Genomic DNA, 16,856 nt, shown 5'->3' with positions numbered 1-16,856 from the left:
CTAAATCTTTTCTATCCTGTAAATTCGTTTTTTAATGCCTATATTCAGCAGTAAAAAGTAACAAAGTGCTTTTACTCAATAAAATATATATTTTTCATTTTGGGATTGTTTTTTTTCTATTTAATGTCTATATTTTTGTAGCATTTTACAAAGTCTTGAAAGTGTATATCTTCTTAAAACTTTATTAATCTGTAATTAACAGAAGATTGTGTCTAAAAACTAAATTATTCCAACTTTATGGGCGACCATGTAAATCCTAAAGGGTAATGGCAATAGGTAATATGAAAAGTATACTTTATTTTAAACTGTAAATTCATAGCAGATAACGACTTAAATAGCTGCGTACAGTATCAGCGACCATGGGGCTGATCTATATAATTCAATTCTATGTTTATGTACTGTAACATAATATACAGACATTTTACTTCCTGCTTTGATCATGTTGCATTTAAAAGGTTAACACTTCAACTGTTTTTCAGTTCATTTATTTTAAAAATGAATAACAATTCAGCAAATGCTATATATTTATTTATTTGTAGAGTCATGTTTAAGAGAAGCCTGATGTAGCTTTGTGTATAAAAGTGTCAGTCCGTGACAGTAAAGTTGCGAACTGAAGCAACTCCGACCTTAAATACTGCCACTTTAGCGTCCAATATGGAAACACGAGGCTGACTTTATTAGTCCGCATTATTATGAGATCCTCAGAGCAAATACGTTACTTTACAGTTAAGAGCATGAATGTCTGCCTAAGACAGGTGGATAAAACAGCACAGACTTTGACCCAGGAGACTGCAGTTTGTGTCCCACGTGAAAAAGTCAAAATTGATATTTTAAGTTAAAGTGTAAATTAACGTCTGTACGTAGCTATGCCACGTTCTACTTAAGTGCATCCAGTACTAATGAAGTAATTTTAACCCAAACCCTGTTGTATGATATTTTGAAGCGTAGAGCCATTGACCAAACATCGGTACTTGAGGAGTTTAGAGTGAGAATGTGTTGGCTGAAGGACAATAAAACAATCTATCGTTCTGAGGATTACTGTAGAGTTTGGTGATAACCCCTTTTGCATTAAAAACAGTCATTTGACCCACTGTTAATATGAACAGATTGATGAGTAACTTTCCACTCAGCAGTGAATAGAAGACAGTTGTGTATTAACTATTTTACAGCATGAATTGAAAATTTGTGAAAAACCTCAACAAACTTCCCAGTTGTATTTCCTCTTCCTCTCTATTCCAGCAGCAGGCTTGGTCAGTCAGCAGAGAGACAGGATTATACAGTCAACGCATCAATAATATTGTTATGACACAGTTCTTAACTGGGGATGGCCTCTACCAATTGAAACATGAAAAGCCAAGCTGTCGCCTCAGTCATCTGCTGAATCCTTCCTGCATCCGAGTGCCGCCGCTGGTTCCACACTGCTGCAAAAACACTCATGAGAGTACAAACACTGGGATAACTTATCAGGGATAACTAGTCTACTGAAGGAGCATGCATAAACACAGGCATTCAGAGCTTCTCCATTATACACCTTGGCATGCATGCAACACACACAGGGAGGCAAAAACACACATGCACACCTCCCCTTCCTGCTCGGTCCTCTCTCCGACCCCAGGATTAGGGCAGAGGATTGTGCACAGCTGCTCCCCAACATCCCCGATAAAAATCAGGCAATTTCACAGTCAGTGGCATTCTTTCATCCCCTAATCCACACCCCGCATACAGTATAGATGAGCCTCACTGCAATGAGAACAAGCTGTTCTGATCTGACCCTCCTGGTCAATGTGGACACCTTCGATTGGCTATAGAGACATTGAGCGGCTGAACTGTAGGGTGCAGGAGCAAGAAAGAAGAGTCCAACACGCCAATGCAGCATATTGACCTTCACTTCCTTTTTTGCCACTAATGAGATTATTATGCGTTGACAAAAGCAAGCAAGGATTGAAGCTCATGCAGAAGTACAATAAGAAAAAAGGTGTTTTGGTGAATACTGGATTCTGAGAACTTTTATAGGTTTCAATTTTGGAAAAACTACATTTTCAGACACTTCATCATTTCAAATAATTTAAAACCACTTTAAGGAGTGTGCATTATTATTATTATTATTATTTGCACTTACATAAACAGCCCATTTCTGTAACAGCCTTTACAAGAGAAGCCCTTGCTTATAGTTTTTTTTTAGAGTGTTTCCTTAGTCGCACACCATTATTCTACATAGTTTTCCAGCTTCTCAAGTCATTCACATCACCCATTTTGTCTGACCCTAAGTTCCATTTGCAGAGCAATTCTTCACCGAAGTTCAAACGAGGGACAAAAAGGTACTCCACAGCAAAAAGGAGAAGAGGAGGAAGAAAAAAAAAGTATGAATCAAAAGGCAAGGAAATGGAATTCACTGTACAAACGTCGGGGGAATTTCAATGTCCGCTGAGGCACAGTAGAGCTCTGTTCAGTCCTCGCAGGCTGTGGGGTGAAAAGAGCAGCAGCCACAGCAGGGTACATCTATTCTGACAAGTCCTTACACACACTGAAAAGCCTGAGCAAGTTCTATTTGTTTAAGAGGCAATAGACCCAGCGGAAGGATGCCGAAGCTTTAACACGATAACAGGATAATTTTATGGTTTTGCTTTTGGACGACGTGAAGGTAATCGAGTAAAATGGAACGTTTCCTGTTTAAGCATTAACAGTTGAGGAAACCTGATTATTGCTTTTTGATTTAAAAAAACACTGACTTGTGTCAAAAACATATTAAACACAGACTTATTTTAGGACTATAACTTAAACAAATTGCTTTGACTAAATGCGAATGAAGACAAATGTATTGTGGAGAGACAGGAGCGAACCTCTGTTCACATTTTAAATCACAGTTTTCTGTTGATAAATGGCTCAAGAACACAGAGTTTCAGTCTTCTCCCTTCTGATTTATGGAGACAGTTTGGAAATCTCTCTTATAGAGGTCAGCACCTTGCCTACATTTACAACAGTGACTCCTTTTTACACACATCGCTTTGAAATGGTTAATGGATGTAGATAATATTAACAAAGTGATTCTTTTTTTGATCTCCGAGGTGAAACTCTGGTTTCCAGCAACCTCCTCCATAAAGGTCAAAGGTCAGCGTTGGATTCAAAACGGCACCCTTGGGACTGATAGGAAACTGGTATTATTCAAATGCTCCTCAAAGAAATGTTAGTCGTTATCAGGGGTCTGAAATAATTAGAAAAATTACTGAGGATGGACCAAGGAGGGTAATAGATTTATTTAAAGAATCATTTTCAAACTAAACCTATTGAACTATGTTTTTTTTAAAAATATAATTGCATAAATGAAAAAAATATATTAAGCAGTATTATAATTAAGCCTGGTTCAGTGTCTATTTTCCCGGAGCCTCCAGTAATTTTGAGGTTCTGTGCATTCTGTGTGAAATGTGTCCAGATGGTGTTGCTGTACTTTCCGCAGAGAATAAAAATGTTTCTCTGTTTGAGATTGGACATGTTGAGGAAATTATGTTGTGTGTTAGAAACTGACAGTTTCATTTATTGTTGAGTGCTGTTACACAAACTCATTGTGTCTGTACGGCAACTCTTGTAACAATAATAATAATAATAATATATTTATATAGAACCTTTCAAAACAGAGTTAACAAAGTGCTTTACGTAGCAAAAAAAAAATACAATTAAATAAAAACAGTAAGAAACAAGGGCAACAATAACAGATATACAATACAGTGTCAAATTAAAACTAAAACAAACAAACATAATAAACCATTTAGCATATAACCTGAGCTGTTTACAGGACAGGGCAGGATACAGTGAGGATAAAATCACATTGTTAAAATGTAACCATAGGATTAAAGGCATATGGGCCACAGAGATACTATTAAAAAAAAAGCCTTCCTGTAAAAGTATGTTTTGAAAGCCGATTTAAAAGAATGTATTGATTTTGCTGATCTGATTTCCTCAGTTAGGGGATTCATTAAACAGAAAAAGCCTGGTCACCTTTTGTGGCAATGCAGGCAAAGGGAACACCTAATAAATAAATTTAAAAAATCACCTTTCTCCACCCCAACCAATATGTTCCTACTGATAGTGGGGGGTTTTAAGGGTCACAAATGTTTCCTTTATTCCTTTAAAACAGCAGGGCACTGTAGTTTTAGGAAATGTTACACATTAACAGAAATAAAGTGCCTTTTGGGGGGAACTATTTTCTGCTGTGTATTAATACATATTTGATGTGTTTGTGAGTATTTACAGCAGGTGTATGTTGGATCTCCCAATAAACTACAGTGCCCATGTTCATTATTATGAGTGTCACTCAGTGCAATGGTGTGGCTCATAGATGTGTTTTAATGGTTTTAGGAGAACAATGGTAGGGAGATTTCTAACTGACCGCTACACCACTAAGGGACATATCCCAGAGGAATATTTAAGAAATATGAGGCTTTTGCGAAGAGACTACTTTTTAGCAGGATAAATAAAATGCTGCAGGGATGACATATTTTTGTAGGCCATACTGCTTGGCCCTTAACACTGCCCTGACTTCCTTGACACAAAGCCAATAGGAATCTCCATTGGATTTTGGATTATTAAAGAAAAATATGCTCTGTGGAAAAGTGAAGTTTATGAAACTTACATTTTGTTCAGAAAAATAATCCTCACAAAAGAATGCCACTTTTATTTCATTTTAAAGCATAAATGCAATCACCAGAGGTTAAAAAATTTGATCTACAAACTTTACTACGGCTGCATGACTTCAGCATCACCAACACTAAGCTGACTACAACAATTAATGTCCTTGCCAATCTCTATCTCGTTTAGCCAATTTAGCAACCAACTTTATTAAGATATATAAAAGTGGGGTATTAACTGACATATTTTATGTCATAGACCAAAATGTGAAAATCTCTTTGGTATATCTAAAACACAGACTTAATTTCAGGCATCTAAGAAAATGTTGCCCTATTGAAAAATAACAATCCTATTGTGCCTCAATATTTTCTCATTTACACTCACTTTAGGGCTGCTAGGTATGATTGCTGCATGCATCATAAGATGAAACCAATAGTGTCTCGACATGATAAACTGAACAACAAAGACAACAGTGAAGGCAAAAGTGGTGCCACAGGTGTTGCTAATTCACTCAAGTGCTTATTGACACGACTTCCACGTTGGGCCTTGAACAGCAGAGAGAAAAGCTGCACAGCTTTCAGATCACCTTCCATCTATTTCCTTTTTAATTATGGAGAAACAGCAGCAACATCCTGATTGATGTTGGTGAAGGCCAGCGGCACCAGGACTGATCCTCTCACCTCTCCCCGGAGCACGCCTCAGCCTGGCATCTGCTAAAGGGCACAGGTACTCCGTCCTGTGCCCTTGCTCCGCCCCCGCCTATTTGATCGGGGGCCAAGAGTGACCCCGCGGAGCCTGCCAAGGGCCCCTGTCTGTGGGCCCCAGGCACCAGACTCAGGGGCCCACGCTGGCTCCTCTGCTTTTTGAGGCTTTGGGAAGATTAATAGGCCTCCTCTGTAGAGAGCCTTTGTGAGGCAGCGCCCAGGCGTGTTCAAGCTGTTGGGTTTGCAGGAGACGAAAGGAGCAGCGGCTAATTCCTCTGCAGGTCAGTTTGTCTGTTGCTACTCTGCATCTTCAATGACTCAGAAAGGTCACATCCGCACTGGATAAGCCAGCACAAGAGCCACACAGTCAGACAGCACCAACTTAGATAGACATCTAGAGTAGTTAACATCTTTGCTTCCTGTGTCAGAGCTTGTGTTGGGAAAGGGCTGACTTTCTTGAATCCGTCTTTATCAATGCCGCTTTATCAAAGCTGCTTTTTGCACATATCAATCCACTGGATGATCCTGCAAACCACAGCTGAACAATCAAACACACATCCACACAATGCTGTTTACCACCAGTTTAATTTGGATTATGGATTAATGGTCAAATGAATGACAACAAACACGCAAATGTACATATCATATTTGCACAGCCGTTTTCAGCAGGGGCTGCTAATCATAGGCAAATACATGGGTCACCAGCGAGTGCTGAGCATCAATGCAGCTTTGTCAGTCTCATACAAACTCAAGCCCTGCAGATTTGAAACGGGGAGGTTTTTCTCCTCACATATTTCCTCACACACCTGCTGCAAATACCAAAACCCAAGCCAAGAATTTACTTGAATGTACTTTGAACTTTGAATTTAACACCGGGAGAAAATGTTTTTTAAACTAAAAGTTTTGGGATTTTATGCAAAGGCTTTTGGCCTGAAACCATTTTAATGATTTTTCTTCTCACTTGGTTGCAGGTGAGGGCCTTTGATTCTCGTCATGTCACGCCTCCACTAGTGCAGCCACCAATAACAGTCTCCCTCGCCCTCTCCCTCTCCCTCTCCCACACACATACATACATACATACACACGCACACACTTCTGGCTGCTCCAGGTGCCAGGGTGTGAAGGGATCAGCCAATCCCAGCACTCGTCTGAAGCTGGATGGTGGCCATCGTGTTATTAAAAGCTACGGGTGAGCTTTGCTGCTCGCCTCTCCTCTGCACTCCAAACACTTTATGAAAAAATAACTTATGAAACAAAACAGTGTTGGGTGGTGGGTAAGCCTCCCAGAGGGGAAAAAATAAATATGAGTTTTCTGTGAGTTGACTAATAAGCCAGTGCACTGAATCACTCCTCCCATCCATTTGCGTGCGCTGATAAGAAATCAATTTATGGGGCATCATTACATGATTGATGTCTCCATCTCGCTGCTCTCTGTGTCCAATGATAATCTTCACTGATATTATTTCCATAAACATCATTATCAGATCGAGACGTACTATGTCCTCACTCAGGACTACTGGGAGAGCTGAAGTGCCTTTGATGAGATGAGATCACATTTTAGAGGGAGCTGCCTGCTCTTTGCCTGTAGCCAAAAACAGCCTAATTGTGTTTTGTCCCATATGTGAATTATTATTAACGACGATTCATTTACTACACTTCCTTTGCCAATTTCCTAAATTAAAAAAATACCATGTTGAGATTTACAGCGCGCACCCCCCATTTTCATCGCCGGCTTCCAGCATCACCATGGCAACTTCCAATCAGCAAGGATGGTAGAGCCTGCCGGCCGTGTGTTTGGCGCGAGGCTCTGAGAGGCGCAGGTGGAGCACATATGGAACAATGGCCTAGCAAAAAAAAAAAAAAAGAAAAAAAAGAAACACTCTGCCCGCCTGTATGTGCCAGCAGTGCCCATTTTAATCCCACCGTTACCTTCTAGTGCTCTCTGATGGAGACGTTCTGCTGCAATCACAGCCTCAGACTGCTGCTGGGCCCATGCCAGACTTCACTTGACAAAGCCAGACCCAGTGCTTTTGTAAAACAATGTCTCCAAGAGTCGTGGATCCACCATCGCTTAATCGTTCAGTACAATTGTTTGTCGCTGTCCTTCACTGAAACGTCAATGACCTTGGCAGATCTTGATGCAGAGAGATCCCCCCCGATTCCACTGTCATGAAGAAATGTCATATTTTAATGCTAGCGTCCAGTGTTTAGCTGTATGTTGGTACATTCATGCCCATACATACATTGAGGCTGTTAATGACTTTTGTGCCTCATATGGCTAGTAATTGGGGTAGTAATGTTATGGAAATCATTAGCATGTGCAGTAAATAAATCAATCATCCAAGGGGCCTTATCTATCACTGCACATTTAAGCAGTCAGCTCCTATGTAGGTTAATTAAAGCACAATGGCCGAGGAGAGGACCTGGCACCCGTCCTGCTTATGTTTAAGCCTTCTCTAGGCCCGCTGGGCTGGAGCTTTCTACAGCCAGATGAAATTTGCCCATTTTATCCACCCCCATCCCCAGCTGAATACATAAATCATCTGTAAGGGCCTCAGCTACGACCCTAAATTCCATGAACAATGGCGTTTGTCCGCAAATACCACACATAATTGCTGGATACTCTTCAAAGCAGAAATCGTGTTTCTTTGCACTTATCTAGGGGCATATAGCGCAGATTTTTGTGACTGCTTCATCTGGTTTTGGAACAAATCAATTAAGATGTTGTGCCACATCCAGCATGGATATTGGATAAAGTGTGTTACCACTGAATTGCTTTTATGTTTGGTCTGAGCTGTAAGATAAGAACGAACTGCATCTGTATGTAGGGGGAGGTTGGTTGGGTAACAGAAATGTCAAAGTTCAAACAAAGGTATATTTCACATCAAAACTTCTCAGTGTTGGGCAGTAACACTTACTTACCTTTGTAATGCTTTACTTCAACTTTTGGGGGGTCAGTTTTGTTTGTTGTCTTACCAGGAGTTTGAAGTCTGAGGGTTGGTGAACTGATGGGATATGTTAGCTTGGTCTGCGGAAACCTAAAAGAGGAGAAACGCGACTGGGAACTAACAAATTGACTTAACCTCTGAGAAACTTTCTAGCTTCTGTAGCCACAATATCTTTAATTCAACTTGATAAGCAAGCCTTCAGTCAGTCACATGGTTTTGTTGAACATGACATTAAGAACAGTAATATTGTAGCTGCTAGCCACTGGCTCAGCCACAGTCATGTTGAGAGCCACTTTAAGCTAATATTAGCTATTAATTGTCAGTAAATACTGGTAAGTGCAAGAATGTACCCCTGAACATAGTTACCAAATGTAACTGACATACTGCACAAGCGTCAACACAAATTAGCAGAGAGCTAGCTATGAAGGTTAGCTTGAAAAATAGTTTAGATTGGAGTTACATATCTTTAGCAAGTCATATTTATGTCAAACTAATTTTAAAGTAGATTATTGCTGTGTTTGGCCTAATTTATTTATGACAATGCCATGTTGTAACAGTTTTCAAATAACAATGTGTTTTGCTGATGCCTACGTAGCCAGTTACGGTAATCATGTAGAAACCATATAAAAAGTAGATATGTGCCCGTGTGTGTGGAAGATTTGAGGTTCTTCAAAGGCACATATGATGGCACTGGCCTGGGTAACAATAGTAATGTAACTAATTATTCTTGCTGTTAGTAAAATGCTGTAGTTACTTTTTGCAATTTACTTTTTTTCAGCACTGCTTGCACTCTACTTTTAACAGGCACTTTAATTTGCAAAGTCTCAGAAAGTTTCTCAGCCCTTTCCCTGACAATCTGAACCAACTAAATAATCTGAAAGTCATGTCATATCTTATGCTCAGAAACATTTAATATACAGTTAAGATGTGTTGTTTCTACTAAGGAGCAATCCAACATTAGTCTCATCCCAATCTTTTCTCTCACCCTGGGAGGATCAGAGCGGAGACACCAGGCTGATACAACTCCTCATGGCCCTCGGCTGTCACTGATAACAACTGTATCTCATTATCCTCCTTGTGGGGGCCACGGAGGTAGCGGCGACCGTAAACACCATCCTCCTATCCTTCCACAATGGGCCTTTCGCAGACAAAAGGCACTCTCGAAAGCTTGAACTCGAGCCAACAGCTCTATTCAAGTTGCTATGTATGGCAGATGTCTCGGTGAGCCTATGTAAGGTTGCACATCTACGTTGCTCATGAAGACAACTGCAATGCAAGTCGGTGTCTTAAGGCATCCACAGTGTGAGAGGAGTGGAGGTATTTTATTTTTTTCAGATTGAAAAGCTAGATTCATTTAAATCAGCAACTCTCTCTTTTTTGAGTAGGAGTTAGAAGAGCGTGTTAAAAACAGTAAACACCTGTGTTGGTAGAAAACCAATATGTCTTTAAGTGTGTAATATCTGTGCTTTGGCTGACTTGCACGCCTTTGGAAGGGCAACCAGTATGTTCTCATCATTAATAACCCTTTTTCTTAGCGTCCCATTGATTTTGCAGCACTTTACTTGGACACTCTGTGGTAAAAGACAAATTGTAGGGGCAACACCACACATTTGCAGGATCCAAATTGAGGCTTAGCTGTTTTCTTGTTTTAAACTGTTATATCTTTATTTATATATAGTTTTTACATTGTTTTCCCTATAGGTTTGTGGGTGACTTAGGTACACCAATTTGACAGGTGGTTTGGAGGACCTCCACTAAGAAAATGTTGTGTTTTTCAATAAAGAAAATAAGCAGTTTCATATACGATAATAAAAAAAACACCCAAGAAGTTTAAAGATAAAACTTGCTAAAGAAACCCACTAGGAACCAGCTACAGCCATTAGAGCTGGGGAAAGTAATTGAGTTCGTTTTGATGCTCTTCACAATGAGTTTACTTTCATTTGGATTAGGTGGTGCAAAAAACAGCAAGTTTGTATGTAAGGAAGTTTCCTCATCTGAATCAAGAAATGAGGATACTGTACACTGTACAGAATGAAGGGCTGTACCGAATGTCTTTTATTCAGTATTGAAATTCAAATATTACATTTATTTATTAAATACATTTTCTTTAATGAGTCTATTCTATATGCAAATGTAATTTATGGTGTGGATCTAATGCTACAATAGTACAATTATAATAACACCAGTGTAACGTCATCTTTTTCTGCAATAAACAGAATTAGACATAAAAAATGTAAGACATTTTAAAAATGTTTCATTTTTGAATATTCATTAAGACCTGAATGTCAACATTATGAATGCAGCTTTGAGGATTCAAAATATTAACAGATTGTTAAGCACTCTGAAGAAATCTGACTTGATTTTACTTCTCTATGTTTCATCATTATCTAACAATTTGTTGACTGGATGCATTATTAACCAATAACAAAAAAAGAGCAATTAATAATGGAAATAATCATTAGCTTTAAATCCTAATGGAACCTTAAAAAAGCCTTGTTTTTTTGTTTGTTTGTTTTTTTTTTACAAATGTTGCAAAAACAATGTGAATGTAAATTTGTTATCCTGTATCTATTCATTTTTCTTTTCTTGCCAATTCCTGTTCAGGGTCACGGGGGTTTAAATGCATCCCAGCATGCACTGGGTCACAGAAAGAGACAGTCAGGGGTCAGCAACCTTAGGTAGGCACGGGGACCATGATTGGCACACAGTGGCTTAAAGGAACACTCCACCGTTTTTTCATATTAAAACATGTTATTCGGGTAAGTAAGATGGCGGAATAGCACTTGGGAGCACTTCGACTCGGCGCAGTAATATCATCACTCCTGACGGAAGTGAGAGGGAGGGGAAGTGATAATATTACTGCGCCGAGTCGAAGTGCTCCCAAGTGCTATTCCGCCATACATTATAGTTATCCTTTTTATCCGCTTCGAAAAGCGCCACGTTTTATTTTGTGTCGCCATACTTGGTCGTTTAACTACTCGTGTAGCTGTATTTAAATAGGGAAAACATGGAGGAGTTTGGTCGCTTCTAACTGTCCATCTGTGTGGATCCTAATGAATGAACTGGGCTAAGCTAAGTGCTAGCCAAGTAGCTCCGCGCGCCAGGGCGATTGAGTGCACGCATTGAGACGCAAGAGGTCTGTATCAACTCGTCTTACTTACCCAAATAACATGTTTTAATATGAAAAAACGGTGGAGTGTTCCTTTAACAAACGGCACACTAGCAATAACTTCAAGAGAGGTTTTGAAAAATGTTGAAGTGCCCTCTCATCTGCATGCCAAATAACCTCTTAGATAAGGATGGCAGCATTTTTGTATAGTGCTCATATTTCAGTTTGTTACACCTGACATTTGCTGATATTGCAACATTAATGAGGGAATGTCATTTAAAGCTGAAATGGGAACTGTGCATATACAGTAGTGTTCAATATACCAGCAGTCCAATGTGACTAACAAGATTAATCCAGGTTTTAAGTATATTTTTTATTGCTACAAGGTACCAGTAGATGCAGTAGATTCTCAGAAAACCAACATTCGTGATATGCAGCTCTTAAGGCTGTGCAATTGTGCAATTAGTTGAAGGGGGTGTGTTAAAAAATATAGCAGTATGGCATTCAATCAGTGAGGTCATCAATTTTGTGAAAAAAAACAGGTGAATCAGATGGCCTCTATTTAAGGATGAAGCCAGCACTTGTTGAACATGCATTTCTCTTTGAAAGCCTGATGAAAATGGGTCATTCAAGACATTGCTCAGAAGAACAGCGTACTTTGATTAAAAAGTTTATTGGAGAGGGGAAAACGTATAAAGAGGTGCAAACAATTATAGGCTGTTCAGCTGAAATGATCTCCAATGCTTTAAAATGTAGAGCACAACCAGAGACGCGTAGCAGAAAACATAAGACAATCATCAAAGTGGTCACAGGATTGCTAAATCCTAGGAAAAAAAAGTTTGTACAAAATAGTTTTGTGTTTGTAAAGTCAACGGCAGACACTGCTATATTTTTGAACACACCCCTTTCAACTAATTGCCCATTTGCACAGCCTTAAGAGCTGCATATCACGAATGATGGGGTCTTGTCACCCTTGTCACTTACTGGTACCTTGTTTGCCATGTAGCAATAAAAAATATACTAAAAACCTGGATTAATCTGGTTAATCACATTGGACTGCTATTATATTGAACACTACTGTAATTTGTAACCACAGCCTGGTACCTTGGACAAAACACAGCTTTACACCTCTAAAATAATCAAGAAGCCCTCTTGACCCCATGTAAAGCTTTGGTGACCCCCTAGTTTGGATTGGGACCCCAAGGTTGGACACAAGTGGCCTAAATGAATTGAATAAATGGGCTAAATAAAACAACAGATCTGTTGAAGATTTAAGTTTTGATGTAGTGTCATAATTGAACTTAATGTTGATACGACCGACTGATTGTCGATGTAAAAATGGCACTCAACATCAAAAAGGTTGCAGACCCCTGCTCTACATTCACCCAAACAAGCATTGACACTTTAGAGCACCTGAAGGAAACCTAGATATACACTGAGAACATGATACAATCATTCTTGAAATGATGATCAAAAGCCAAACTACAACACGTGGCATCACTTAGCGTTAAGTGGCCGTGTTTTCATCCTCCCTGCAGTGTGTACGACTACAATAATAACTACAGCCCTCCATGACAGTTGCAAAATTTCCTATTAAGAAGTAGCACTGTGTGAAAGTCAGAAAACAATGGCATCATTATCAGCACACAGTTAAACATCTCCCCCAACAACCAGAGCTATTATTAAAAAAGCGAACAAATCAATCATTACTGAGTGTGGCACCCTTACTTTCATTAGAAAATCATATAGATTAAATGTTAATCATAGCTAACTCTATACCAGTGGGCTTCTGCCAAGATGACAGATGGACCATTAATGAGAATAACGAGGGGATCTTAGTCTATACACGGATATGGAGATGCAACAACAATCATAACACCACACTTGGCTTCCAAAAAACTGTTATTTAGACAGAAATAGAAGAGGATAATCAGTATGCACATGCAGAATGGCTTCTTTACGAAAGTCAAAGAGTATGTGTTAAAAATGTGTGAGATCACTACAATGTGGATGCAGACGTGTTTTAAGATGTTTTCATAGTGGGCTCTGCCACAGGAGACTGAGGGAAATTGGTGGTAACACCTGTCACACACATTCAGCATCAGATATTAGCATCCGTCTCTTTTACTGGTCTGTGAGCAATGAATAATTACTCTTGTTTAAAAATCTGCCTATTAGCGCTAACCAGGTTATATTGGACATCTGTCTCAAAAAGCTGACTGACATAATTGGCTGCCGTCGTATCGCGCTTCACTCTATAGCAAAGCTTACTGGCATGACAGGCGTCGGGGAGCGTCGCCGTCGCTTCGTGACGTAGCTCCCACATGTCACTTTCACAAGTGAGTCAAATGAAATTTTGCGAGATGAAAGTTGCAGAGAAAACAGAACACATATGTCCATGTGTGGCGCTCAGTGGCATGTTATTGGCACAGTGTTTTCATCAGGTCTGATAACATATGTTTAGAACTCAGGAGGCTTTGGGCAGGAGGGAATAGTGCGGCGTTTGAAGTCAACTGCCGCATTAAGCAGAGAAGCGGCACAGTTGTGTGGAGATGCTCTCTTGTTCAAAGGGATGGAAGGAACCGCTCCGGGGAGCGTCCAACATCAAGAGCTGACCCCGGCACTGTTTCCCGCTACCTTCTGCCATGCGTCCCGCCGCCGTATGCTGTGATTCCCAAAGACCGGCAGGCCTGTGCCATCTGGCCTCACTTCGGATTCCCCGGACACATATTGGGAATCCAAACTATGCCACCTCCCCGTCTCTCCCTTCCCTCTGCGCTCTCTCCCTCTGGGTCGTCTCTGCGCCTCCACTTCATCCCTGCTTGAGTGTTGGCTCAAGTGGAAGGGGTCTGCTCTCCAAGTGATCCCAGTTGCCCTTTTCCTCTTTAATCCCCTTGTGATGGGATCCAGTAGGAGCCCTTTAAATTCAGAGGGAAACGGTCGATAGTTTTTAAGATGAAGGAAAATCCCCAGAGGGTTCTCCACCCAATGTAGTCTGTCTCTGACGTAGGGTGCTTGCTTCATTACATGACCTTCTGCTTTTTTTCTGATCTACTGCTCTGTAAACAACTTTCACTCAGCCAAAAAGCTGAGAGAGATTCATATAACTCAGCACCTCAGATTAAGAACGAGTGAGCTACACATTTGCTAAATTGTTCCCAACCTTCCAGTTTAAGTGTGCTGATTGTGGCGTTAACGTGTTTACAGAGAAACACAAAGAAAGAAGAGGCTCCAGGAAGAGAGCAGTGGTGGGCTGTACAGTATGTTCTGTAGCACTGCCACAGATTTCACACTCTTTTTGTGTGTCTCTTTCTCTTCCTCTCCTCTGGGCGACGCCTCAGTGGGGAATTCGATTCCCTAATAACTGGGGAATCAAAGTTGGACAGCACCACTGCTGAGAATCATAAAGGAAGCAGTGGAGTGGCTGGCCATTCATTCATCCAGGCCCATTACAACGTATACCAGATGGACACTGCACGTCACCGGGTGACATCTCAAGACAGCCGCGGCCGCCTGCCTGCCCGGCTTGGAAAAGATGAAAGTTATGAGGGAGACGGGAGGCAGGTTGCGTCAAACAGAGACAGATCTGATCAACAACTGCACAGAGATGAAATCAAAGTGGTTGAAGCATGTGGCGTGAGGCATCTGGTATTCTAGCAAACAGAAACTAGTGAAGCTGCCAACGCTTTCGGGGGAGAGTTGCCTCCCCCGCTCAGCAGCCTCAAGCCAGTGGAACTGCTACTGGCTTGTGTTTTAAATCCACAAGAGGTGTATTGTTTGGCTGCGCTGTCCTAAAGGTAATTTTTCCAGGTAGTAGAGAAACAAGCGTGACAAAGGCCCTGGGTTGAAATCCTTGTTTACATGGTACACAGATTTTAGACCACCAAGCTGCCAGGACGCCCCCTGTGCTAAGTTCTTAACACAACAAGTCTAAACAGTAGCTTATTTATTCAAAGTAAATCAATAGCAAAGGTGACATTAGAAATTTGTGCTCGCTGGAAAGGCGCCAGTACATCTGCTCAAATCCTGGGCCACTTTTCTTATCTGCAGCGGGAGCCAAGATCTGATAACAGATTTTCAAAATGGTCTTTTGGTTTGTTCTACATCAGCAAATATTGCATTTTCATACCAGATAGTGGATTGTTACAAAAAGCTAATTATAGTATCCCAACAAATTAAAACAGAGTTGATGTAATGTGGGCTTATGTGGTGTATAACAACATTATGTATGGTGTATCTGTGTACATCTGTACGTCAAGTGTTAAGAACCTGTCAAGCCCCTCTGGCATTGATTTTACATTTCATACTACTTCCTGCATAGAGCACTGTGAGCATCTGATCCCCTAATCTCAGAATGCCAGCTTTCACTCAATGTCATCTGCCAATGAGCTGCAACCAGGCGCCCATCCTGCCTCTGGCACCAGAACTGCACCCATCCAGCTTGTGTGCGCTAATACCCACCGTTGCTAGGCTACAACGAGAGGAATCAAATTTAGGTGGCTTCCACAGCTGCGCTGTACTGTTGTGCACCGAGGGATATACATGGCAGCGTTCCCAGTATGCACCTGGATGGAATGAAACAGGAAGAAGTGGAGAAGTCTAATCTACTAGGTACAGTTGTGGCTGTCTGCCCTGTGTTTGTCCTGAAAGTATGTCCGGAAACAAGAGGAAATCTCATTTCACATTACGGAGTTTCAGATTTTCTTAAGAAGCCTTGCACTATTGACCAGGTAAATGTAATGTGTTTTGCTGACAGTAAGGTCAGCAGGGGGACTGAAAGTATTGGGTTTGGAGAAGTCGGACTCTATCTGGAAACTGTTAGCTTCTGGTCTGATTGCGAGCACTTTCTAAAATAGTGCCACGAGGTGTTTAACTGAGCCGTGTGATAAACAGAAACATATGTGATTTAACAAAAGTTGGAGGAATCTAGTGATAACACAAATCTAAAACAGTCTGTTTTCATCTACGGACTCATAATGCTGCTACTTTCAAGTTTTCTTATTGTACTATGATCTCACCCTCTTTTCATCAGTTCATTGCATCACTGAATGCTCCTTGCTCAGATCTGTGAAACAACAGTTTAGAACGATTGCCTGCAAACAGTCTCTCCAACATGCCAAAAACCATAAAGGGCTTCTCCACAGCTGACTTCCTGCATCTTACTTTCAATGTAATCAGTGAGTCGCGCTGCTCAGACATTGTTCATTCACAGGGCTCACACAACTGTAACAACATCTTAACAATCATGTTTCCAAAGTGTTGTGTGCCAAAGGCTGAATTATTAGATCTTGGAAAACATGCCAGACTGACATTAACAAGACACCTATGATGCAGTCATCAAAAAGAAGGCCTTAGTTGAAAGAAAATGGTTAAAAATCTCACATTTCAGGATGTAACTCACAGTACAGTTGAGTGGACCCTGGTGAGTATTAGAGTTTCAATGTCTTAATGTTTCATTAGCAAAAATATGCC

Source organism: Centropristis striata, chromosome 17 (genome assembly GCF_030273125.1).
Source record: "Centropristis striata isolate RG_2023a ecotype Rhode Island chromosome 17, C.striata_1.0, whole genome shotgun sequence".
NCBI classification, from domain to species: domain Eukaryota; kingdom Metazoa; phylum Chordata; class Actinopteri; order Perciformes; family Serranidae; genus Centropristis; species Centropristis striata.
Note: the sequence above shows the minus strand (reverse complement) of the source record.